The sequence below is a fragment of the Halichoerus grypus genome, chromosome 9 (assembly GCF_964656455.1).
Source record: "Halichoerus grypus chromosome 9, mHalGry1.hap1.1, whole genome shotgun sequence".
Lineage (NCBI taxonomy): Eukaryota > Metazoa > Chordata > Mammalia > Carnivora > Phocidae > Halichoerus > Halichoerus grypus.
The window spans coordinates 32,471,103-32,482,398 of record NC_135720.1 but is presented as its reverse complement, the minus strand read 5'-3'; the positions used below and the strand labels follow the sequence as shown (position 1 = coordinate 32,482,398).

The 11,296-nt window shown below is 39.5% G+C and overlaps 1 pseudogene; it reads right to left on the bottom strand.

The window, feature by feature from the left end:
* Window positions 1-2,907: 2,907 nt before the first annotated feature.
* Window positions 2,908-3,118, bottom strand: LOC144378955 (small ribosomal subunit protein eS27-like pseudogene; annotated as a pseudogene).
* Between the last annotated feature and the right edge of the window lie 8,178 nt (window positions 3,119-11,296).

Here is an 11,296-nt window from a genome sequence, read left to right as displayed (position 1 = left end):
GAACCAATAAATGAATGATTAGGAAGCCAAGATGTGGCTCAACCATTTATCTATCTATACTTATACTTATTGGACACGTCTCCCTGGATGACACTGATTTTAAGTGAAAACTCATTCTGATGTTCAACTCTAGCTAATGAGAAAACACCTCCCCAAAACATAGCCCCCACTATTGGGGTGAAGATTCTCCAAGGTCTAAAGAAAGCAGGGAAGGAAAGGGAAGCTTCTAGAAGTTTTTAGTCAAGTCAGAAGATAGGTAGAAAATGCTGGTTGTCAACCCTCCCCTTATACACACACACAAACTGAGCCACTATTGGTAGGCAAGGGCCATAAATTGGGGAAGATGTGGCCTCTTGTTTGGACCAACCAAACATTTTGGGATCAGGAAATTCTGTCTGAGCAAAGAGAGAATGTCACTCACAAAAGCCTCTTGACTCTGGGGCAAACTACTTGGATGTGGAAGAGAAATGTGGAAGGAAATTTCATCACAGGAAGGCAGCAGGACTCCAAAACATTCTGTAAAACTCTTTATAAACTTGAATGTTTTAGACTATTTCTGTGCCTTCTCTTTATTCATTCATTCAACTCTAAAATTTTTACATAGCATAAAATCTCATCTGCAGGGAGAGATTGGTGAACAGCTTGGAGAAGCACTTCCCAATGTCCCAACCATTTACATACACTCCACAGCCTTTTACTGCTCATCTGTAACTAAACAGTTGCTTGCAAGAAAATGCTGAAATCATGAGTTTTCTCACTACATTCATTATAAGTTTTCAGAATATGTTACCATGGAAGATTTCATGTGAGAGATGGAGGCAGAGAAGTAAGGGAGAGAGATGGAGGCGTGAGAAAGATTAATCAGGTTAATAGCAAGCAAAGAAAGAGGCATTATCCAAATTTGAAAGGAATAAAATTTTGCATAAGTTGACAGGGAGGAAAAAGGGAGCTGGTGACAGTTCATCTACAAGAAGGTCTTTTGCTCTAGAATTATCTTACCACAGTCACATCTTGGATTGCCTCTAAAAGAACTAATTATGTGGTTTTCTTAGGTCTGAACAAATCCTTTTTTATACTGCTCTTTATGGCAGACTATAGCATGAGTCAGAAATTCCAAAAGCATGATAATCTCCATCCTTTGTAGCACCTGCTCCAACTTTATGTTAATCATTTGTGGATAATCTTGAAAGCTGAGAGCTACACGCTTCCTACTGTTGTATCTAAAAATCGATAGTTATGATACCAGATTCAGTTGATGAGATCATCATGCTTTGTATTTTCAGACTTTAATTTTGACTTCAAAGTTTTCAGAAAAATAAATTCCAGAGACAGCATTATTTTTCCTTTAAAAGACTTGAACATACTTACTGATACATTAAAAAAAAAAAAACTGAAAAAACGTCCTGCAAAGACAATCATTTTATAGTGACTTCAGGCTGCTGAAGTCTGAACAACTCCAGAGCAGCTTAAATCTTTATTCAGAAGTATCACACCTAGAAAGAGGAGGTTTTCTGTTGTTTTATTGTGGTAAAGTATATAGAACATAAAATTTACCATTTTAGCCATTTTAAGTGTACAGTTCAGTGGCCTTAAGTATATTCACAATGTTATATAACCATCACCGCTTCTCATATCTAGAACTTTCTATCATCTCTAACAGAAACTCTGTGCATGCTAACTACCAACTAACCATTCCCCTTGACCATCAGTTCCTGGTAACTTCTAATCTATTTTCGGTCTCTATGAATTTGCCTATTCTAGATATCTCCTATCAGTGGAATCACACAATATTTGTTTTTTTGTGTCTGGCTTATTTGACTTAGCATAATGTTTTCAAGTTTCATTCATGTCATAGCATGTATCAGAATTTCATTGTTTTTTAAGGCTGAATAAATATTCTGTTGTATGCATATACTACAATTTGTTTATCCATTCATCTGCTGATGGGCATCTGGGTTGTTTCAACCTTTTGGCAATTGTAAAAAATGCTCCTATGCACATTGGTACACAATGTTTTGTTTTTAAATATAATGATGTTTATTTTCTCCTAAATGATTCAAAGAACTTTTTCTAAAATTATTGTTTGGCCTCTTGGCAAATATATCCCCACATCAAACCTTTAGTTAAGATTATTTTTTTAAAGATTTTTTAATTTATTTATGAGAGAGAGAGAAAGTGACCACAAGCAAGGTGGGGGAAGCAGAGGGAGAGGGAGAAACAGACTCCCTGCTGAGCGGGAAGCCTGATGTGGGACTCAGTCCCAGGAGCCCAAGATCATGACCTGAGCCGAAGGCAGGTGCTTAAGCAACTGAGCCACCCAGGTGCCCCTAGTTAAGATTATTTAGTAAGTCATTTTAAAAAGTCTCGGTTTATCAAAAGACCAAATTCCCAGTGGATCATGGGCAATTCTGCACAGGTCCATGTGGGGCAGTAGCCCACACCTTGGAGGCTGCATATTAGAACCCAAAATACTGAACTTTCAATCCCTACACCGGAATAACCAAATTAGATTCTCGGGGTGGACTAGGATATTTGTCACACTCCTCTCCCAGGAGTGGGGGGCAGGGGGACTGAAAATTCCAACCCTCTAATCACATGATTGATTCTCCCGACAACCAGCACCCCCTCCTCCCCATCTTAGGGGATTTCTAAAAGTCACCTCATAAACTCAGTTGTAGTTGAAAAGGCTTGGTATGAATAACAAGACATCCATTTCACCTGTATGGCTCAGAAGTGACTTCAAGAACTGAGGATAAGAGACCAAATATCATAATAAAACATCCTCCCATTTCTCTTACCAGAAAATTCCAAGGCCTTTGGGAGCTCTGTACCAGAAACAGGGACAAATGTACAAACACGTATACATACAAATGTATATTCATACAAAAATACATATAGAAATTTAAAATCCAAAATGTGTTTATTGGGATAGCTTCCCACTCGTCTTGATTCGGGATGCTTTCAGTGCTGCTTCCGTCTGAAGGAGCATCCTTCTGCAAGCCTTGCTTTTCCTACGGCAGGTTGGCAGAGGACCGCAGAGCAGCCAACACAGAACTACTGTGTGTGCATGGCTGAAGATGGTGGGGATTTTATCCTGTCCTGGGTATTTCACCTCCATGAACTAGGACCTGGGGCTCTGCACCAGGCACTTCTTGTGTTTCCTCTTTTCCTCGTCTAGAAAGGGATGAAGGAGATCCTTTGTGAAAGGCGTGTTCTTGTGAGGAAGTCGTCGCTGTTGGAAAATAGATTTCTTATTATAAATCACAATATACACCTCCCCAATGTAGGAGGCCATCATACAGTCCCATTAAGGGCCTAAATAGAATTTAAAAGGTAAAGAAGGGGAGAATTTGCTCCCCCACACCCTGGCTGCTTGAGCTGGGACATTGGTCTTCTGCTCCACGACCGAGACTTCCACCATTGGCACTCCTGGTTTCTAGGGCTTCAGACTTGGACTTGGAACTACATCACTGGCTCTCCTGGGTTTCCAGCCTGCTGACTGAAGGTCATGGGACTTCTCAGCCTCTATAATCACATGAAACAATTCCTTATTTTAAAAATCACATATATAGGGGTGCCTGGCTGGCTTAGTCAGTAGAGCATGTGACTCTTGATCTCAGGGTCATGAGTTCAAGCCCCATGTTGGGCATGGAGCCTATTTAAAAAAAAAAAAAAGAAATGTGGGATCTCAGGCCCCACCCTAGACCCGCAATAATAGAAAAAACCCATATCTAGATATTGATATGGAAATATGCTCCTATTGGTTCTGTTTCTCCAGAGAACCCTGATTAATAGGCAGTTCAGTTATTCAGAAAACAAAAACAAAAAACAAAAATAGGAGCCAAGTATAAGAGAATTGTATGGGAAGCAATTCAACTTCCAGCAATATAAGGCTAAGAACTATAATCAATCTGAAGGTATTGTCTTTATTTTTCATCTTTTAGTATGCAGTCATTTGAATCACTTCTGTACCAGTTGCTGAAATTACTCATTTAAGGAGAGCTAAGTTTGCTCCATCTAAATACAGAACCCACATAAGTGGAAAGATGGTAAAATCTTTCCAACTCCTGGTATGAAAATATTTTAAATATTTATCATTTAGTTTTATATGTGTATTTTAATATTTTATCATACTGCCTGCATTTTTCACGTTTATCTACAACTGTGTTTGACAGTAATTTCATTGATCAGGGATGGACAAATTATGGTCCATGGACAGTTTTGGCCAAGATACAAATAGTTTTTACATTTTAAATGCTTTTTAACAAATCAAAAGAATAATGTTTTGTGACACATGGAGATTATATGAAAGTCAAATTTCAGTGTCCATAAGTAAAATTTTATGGGAACACAGCCACATCCATTTATACTAGGATGGGGCGTTACGTGGCTGCAACAAAAACCATATGGCCCTGCAAAGCCTAAAATATTTAGAGTCTGGCTGTTTACAGAAAAAGTTTGCTGACCTCTGTCCTAGATAGCAAAAGGATGCTGGTTTCATTTCCTTTGTGCATTAACTGGCCTTTCTAATGAAGGCGATAATTCAGATGTGCCACTAGCACAGGTTTTGACCAGGCCACTCAAAATCTACTGGATAGGAAAACGTTTACTAAGCTATTTTATAGTCTTCACAAATCTAGTCTATGAGGTGTGCATAATAAATGTCTATCTGCTAAATTAGTAAGTAAATAACTGGTGAATCTGATAACATGTGGCCTCAGCAAGAAACTACAGAAAGACATTCTTATTCCTGCTGTATATTTGCACAGAGCTCAATGGCATATACTTCAAGAAGCATATCCATATCTGATATTATAGCTCTTTCCCAACAGATTTATAGGACGTTAAAGTCACGGGGTGGGGGGACACCTTGTTAACCAGAGACGGTATCATAGAATCATAGATCTAGAAGGGCAGTATTTCATACAGGTGTTGACTTGAAGCAGGACTAGGTTTGAATCATTCCCAAAAGATAAATTTGCTCTTTAATAATAATAAAAATGATCCAGAGACACATTCTAACTTTCTGTAGTTAGATATTTCAGAAGGTCACAACTAAACTCCTAAAAAGTACTTCCTATTCTTGGGCGCCTGGGTGGCTCAGTTGGTTAAGCGACTGCCTTCGGCTCAGGTCATGATCTTGGAGTCCCGGGATCGAGTCCCGCATCGGGCTCCCTGCTCGGCAGGGAGTCTGCTTCTCCCTCTGACCCTCCTCCCTCTCATGCTCTCTGTCTCTCATTCTCTCTCTCTCAAATAAATAAATAAAATCTTTAAAAAAAAAAAAAAAAAGTACTTCCTATTCTTTAGCTTTAGTCTGCATATAGTAGCATAAGCATATTTTTGAGGCCATTCATTCAGTAACTTTATAAACAGCATTGGCCATAAAGTTTTGCAATTGTGTCTCCCTTCTCCTGGTCACCTTATTCTTAGTTTGGGGGCAGTGCTTGGTATATTTTTATGTGTTTAAAAGTTACCACCGCTTGGGGTGCCTGGGTGGCTCAGTCAATTGAGCCTCCCACTCTTGTTTTTTTTGCCTAGGTCATGATCTCAGGGTCCTGGGATCGAGCCACATACCAGGTTCTGTGCTTTGCAGGGAGTCTGCTTGAGATTCTCTCCCTCTCCCTCCCTGCCCTCCCCTCTCTCTCTTTCTCAAATAAATCTTTATTTTTTTTTAAAGATTTTATTTATTTGACAGAGAGAGACACAGCGAGAGAGGGAACACAAGCAAGGGGAGTGGGAGAGGGAGAGGGAGAAGCAGGCTTCCCGCTGAGCAGGGAGCCTGATGCGGGGCTCGATCCCAGGACCCTGGGATCATGAATCGAGCCGAAGGCAGACGCTTAACGACTGAGCCACCCGGGCGCCCCTCAAATAAATCTTAAAAAAAAAAAATTATCACCACTTCTGGCATCCCTGGTACTCATAATGATGGGGATTAATAAATTGTGATAGTAAGAATATTAGACTTGGGGGTGCCTGGGCGGGTCAGTTGATGAAGCATCCGACTCTTGATCTCAGCTCAGGTGTTGATGTCAGAGTTGTCAGTTCAAGGCCCACGTTGGACTCCACACTGGGCATGGAGTCTACTTAAAAAGAAAAAAAAAAAAAAGAATATTAGATTTGGAGTCTACAAATCAAATGTGAGTTCTGGCTTAAGATGGTGCCTACAATATTGTGGATGCTCGGTGAATATTTGTTCTCTTGTCCTTTTCTCTGTGAAGCTGGATGATTGACAGACTCTCTGTGAGCAGCAGTTTTCTTACCTACGAAATGGGAGATATGGAAATCATATGAGATGTTTTTTAAAACACTCACTAACCCTATGAAGCATTATGTAATTGCGAATTATTATAAGGAAATGAGAATTTAAAAATATAAGAAAAACTTCTCTGAGGTTGACTCTCAAAGGTCAGAGAGTCAACTTGGACATTGTCTTCCCCCCACCCACTACCAGATTTTGAGTTCAGAGAGATTTTTTTACTTGATAAACACAGACCTCAGGCCAGCCTTTCTTCATTCTGGCCAGTACGGCACTTAGCAGTAATCAATCCCCCAGTGAATTCTAAATGAGGGTCCTGACTTGTGCTGAATTTGACTTGGAGGTTTTTCAGTACAAAGATTTTTTTAATGTGTTTCATTAGAAGTTATAATGAGGAGCGCCTGGGTGGCTCAGTCGGTTAAGCCGCTGCCTTCGGCTCAGGTCATGATCCCAGGGGTCCTGGGATCGAGCCCCGCATCGGGCTCCCTGCTCAGCGGGAAGCCTGCTTCTCCCTCTCCCTCTGCCTGCCTCTCTGCCTACTTGTTCTCTCTTTCTCTCTGTCAAATAAATGAAAAAAATCTTTAAAAAAAAAAAAAAAAGAAGTTATAATGAATTATCGATCAAATATTGCAGATTACTTTGCCCAATGGTGTAAAGAATATACATAGATTTTTCTAAACAGGCTTTTTTTTTTTTTTTTTTTTTTAAATCAGAAGTTAAGAGAACAGCATCATTCTGGCTATTTTATTCTAGACTGAGGGGGAAAGCCCATTTAAATACACATTGACTATTTCAAATCTCAGAAAAAAAGTATTTGATTTTAACAATTATAAATACACTTATTTATTTAATTATTTGTGTGTTTGTTTGTTTGAAAGATTTTGCTTCTAAGTAATCTCTACACCCAACATGAGGCTCAAACTCACAACCCTGAGATCAAGAGTCACACACTCCTCTGACTGAGCCAGGCAGGCACCCCTATAAAAATACTTTAGTGTTTCCTTTTCATAAAGGGGCCATGGTTTTGTTCTAGAAGTAAAACTAACACTTTGTTTTATTTCTATTTCTCTTTGTCTGAGGGCAATATTTTGGCTGTTCAGCAAGGTCACTGTCCCAACTACTCAGTTTGCTGTTGTCACATGAAAGTAGCTGTAGATAATATGTAAATGTGGGCAGGGCTGTGATCTCATAAAACTTTGTTTAAAAAACAAAAGACCAGCCTACAAGCTCTAGTTTTCTGACTCCTCTTCTATGCTAGTAGGTAAAGACCACCAGAAACAGCTTACTCTTACCCAAAAGAGTAGCAGTACAGAAAGTCCTGTCCCAGGGCTGTATCCGATCTCCAGCTAGCCCACAGGAAATCTGATAGTGTTGCCATCCCAAAGGACTTCACACTGGTCTACTACACTGGTGACATAATGATTGGAACAAGTGAGAATTCACAAGGACGCTTTAGGATTCTCAAGGCATGTGCCAGAGGGTGGAAGATAAACTCTCAATAAGTTCAGGGCTTGCTAATTTGATCAAGTGCCTAGGAATCCAGTGGTTCAAGGCCTGTCAAGTTATAGGGAGCGGAGGGGGGGAGATTAAATTTCTGCAACTTGCATCCCCTACCACTAAGAAACAATTCCTAACTCATACTGCATATAGTTTCAGAAAATTACCTGACTACCCTTGAAGGTAATGAGTCAGATATTATTTGTTGGTACTTAGCATCATTTCCATTCCCTTTATGCTCTCCCTTTCATCATAGGAGCTGGATGAATGAGAACTACATTTCCCATAATCCCTTGTGGGAATGGTTCCCAATCCAGTTTAGGTTCTGCCAGTGAGATGTATACATGCATGGATTAGAAGGCAGGAGAGAAGTAGGAGCTATTCCTCTTTCTCCTGCAGCGGTGGTGGAAACGTGAACTTAAGACAGGACTTTTTGCATCAATTTCCCTTCCTGCTTTTTATCCCAAGGCTGCAAGGCAACCATGATCACTGATTTCCATCTCTTGCGTTTTTTTTCTGACTTCTGCATGAAAGCAAGGAATTTCAGATTCAGTTTTAGTGAATCTGGAAGCTGGGGGCAGCTCCCCAACTTTCACTCTGTAAGCCCCATCAAAAGTTCATAAGTACCTATTTCTCTGGCTTTAAATATTTAAATTGGTTTCTACTTTCTTGACTGAGCTTTGACTGCAGACAGAAACAGGATCTAATTCATTTTTGCAGTTTCTATATTACTCAAGAAAAGCTGTTGATGAAGTGCAGCAGGATGACTGAGTAGATCCATCGTACGCATGTTCTAATAATTTTGTCATGAAGCCCTTCATGGCATCATTCTATTTCTTATAATGGTGCGGGTCATTATTGTTTGTGCCTAAATCTCAAGCAAATGAGTCCTCCTTAGGGATTAGCACAGCATATTATCACTCCCTGCCATCTGGCAGGCTGATATGAAGAAATAAACAAGATATTAGTTGAGATAAACAGTTTTTGCTGGTTTAATATCATATACAATTTGACCTTAAGTTCTGGGGCCACTTGGGCACTATCTCTTAGTAAGTAACTTCAAGAGCACAGATAATAGTAAAATGTTATAAAATAATCAAGAAGTGGTGTGCTTTGAATATTTATTATCCTGTTTTTTTTATTAACAGCTTATTGACATATAATTCAACTAAATGCACAATAAAGTGCAAAATTCAATGGTTTTTAGTATATTTACAGAGTTGTGCAACCATCGCCACGATCTAATTTTAGAACATTTTCAATATTCCTAAAAGGAACTCTGTGAAACAGTGCCCCATAGGATTAATGAAGATAAGACTATTGGGAAATTTAAAGTTTGTTTTTCAGAGACCCGTTTCTCCCTAATTGGCTATTGTTTCTTTTCAAACCCCACTAACAAACCACTAGCTGTCTCCGCAGAGGCCTGGACTGACACAAATGAAGGTCATTGATATAGTTCCAGCCTATAAGAGCAAGGCCCTGATTCCTTACCTGAGATAATGATCCCAAGATCCATCTCAGAGCATGCCCATAGCCCATCTCCTTGTCCTCCAGATGAACTCCTGATGCCAACATTTGCCTCATTTTAAAGTTAAGTCTCCACCCCCAAAATGAACATGGGATGTATGTTACATATTTGTTTGCTCAATGCACATGCTCCATCTTTCCTCACCAATAGTATAAATTTTCCTGCCCTTTTCATCAATATGTATGTAATCCCAACCCCTATGACTATAAAAACTTATTCTAATCCTTAGTCGAGTGAGCTACCCTTTTGTCTCCTCATTTGGCTGCCTCTGGAATAAACCCTTTCCTTGCTACACACCCAATATCTCAGTGATTGGCTTTGCTGTGTGTTCTTGGGTTTAGTTGTACCTGTGACTATTCCAAGTTATCACCCTTTCTCTCCCCTCCAGCCGTAGGCAACCACAAATGCACTTTTTGTTTCTATGAATATGCCTAGCCTGGACATTCCTAATTTTCCCACATCCTCAGCAATATTTGTTATTGTCTATCTTTTTGATTATAGCCATCCTAGTGGGTATGAAGTATCTCGTTGTGGTTTTGATTTGCACTTCCTTAATGACCAAATATGTTGAGGATCTTTTCATGTGCTTACTGGCCATTTGTATATCTTTGGTAAAATATCTGTTCAAATCATTTATCTGTCTTTTAATTGGGTTATTTTTAAAAAGTATTATTGAGTCAAAGTTGTTTAAAAAAAAAAAGTCTTCTAGATACAAATCTCTAACCAGATATATGATTTGCAAATATTTTGTCCCATTGTGTGGGCTGTATTTTCACTTTCTTAGTAGTGTCCTTTGAACTTTAAAATTTTGATGCAGTCCAATTTATCTAGTTTTTTATTTTTGTCATTTGGGTTTATGGTGTCATATTTAAGAAATCATTGCCTAACTCAAGGCAAAAAGATGGAATCTTATGTTTTCTTCTAAGAACTTTATACTTACCATCATTTTTAATATAACTTATTTAAATATGTTTCTATAATTTAATTTTTAATAATAGCTGGTCTTATTCACCAGGTCTCAGTTCCAGAAGTTTAACAATTGGCTCTTGCAGTCTGGCGTGAGCCAGCTCCAGCTCATCATTGGTACCAAGAGTGTACAGGGCTGGGTGGATCTAGAATAAAAACATTAGAACCAATAGGAGAAAGAAGCTGCTGGTCACTCACCCAGATCTCTCACCCAGGAAAGCAGGGGTGCCCAGGGGAATCTAACCTCACTCCGAAATCTGGTCTTCCTAAAGGCAAGTAGAAAATTAATCTAAGGCTAGGGGCGCCTGGGTGGCTCAGTTGGTTGAGCGACTGCCTTCGGCTCGGGTCATGATCCTGGAGTCCCGGGATCGAGTCCCACATCGGGCTCCCGGCTCGGCAGGAAGCCTGCTTCTCCCTCTCCCACTCCCCCTGCTTGTGTTCCCTCTCTCACTGTCTCTCTCTCTGTCAAATAAATAAATAAAATCTTTAAAAAAAAAAAAAAAAAAAAAAAAAAAGAAAATTAATCTAAGGCTAATCCCATGAGGGACGCAGGTGTGGTTCCAGAAACAGCAGTTAAGAATGGGTTTCCTTTGGACTAAATCAGAAGACAAGTTGGGGGCTGGTGGTGGCAGCATTAGATTGATTTATATTCTATAAAACCCAAGAGATTAGCGACCAGGGAAATGAGTTCTAACTGAGAGAAAGAACATTGGTAGGAAATAAATGCGGTAGTGGCTCAAGTCATTAGATGGAACGCAGAGAAAGCTCCCATACTGTCACCAGACAGATCACCAGTCTTTGTGGAGTATGAAAGCAAAGTCAAATGATACTAACTACTCCGGGCTAGACCCATTGACTGGTAAGGAATATGAAAACTTGAGAGAGACAGAGGATACCAGATTTCAGAGTTAGCAAGAACAAAGGATTGAAGGACATCTAGTTCTGGTAGAATATCATTTGAGGTATCTGAATTACTCTCTCCTCACAACACTTTCTCCTTGATCCCTTGCTGCCAAAACCAACTAGAAATATTGGATGAACTATGTAAA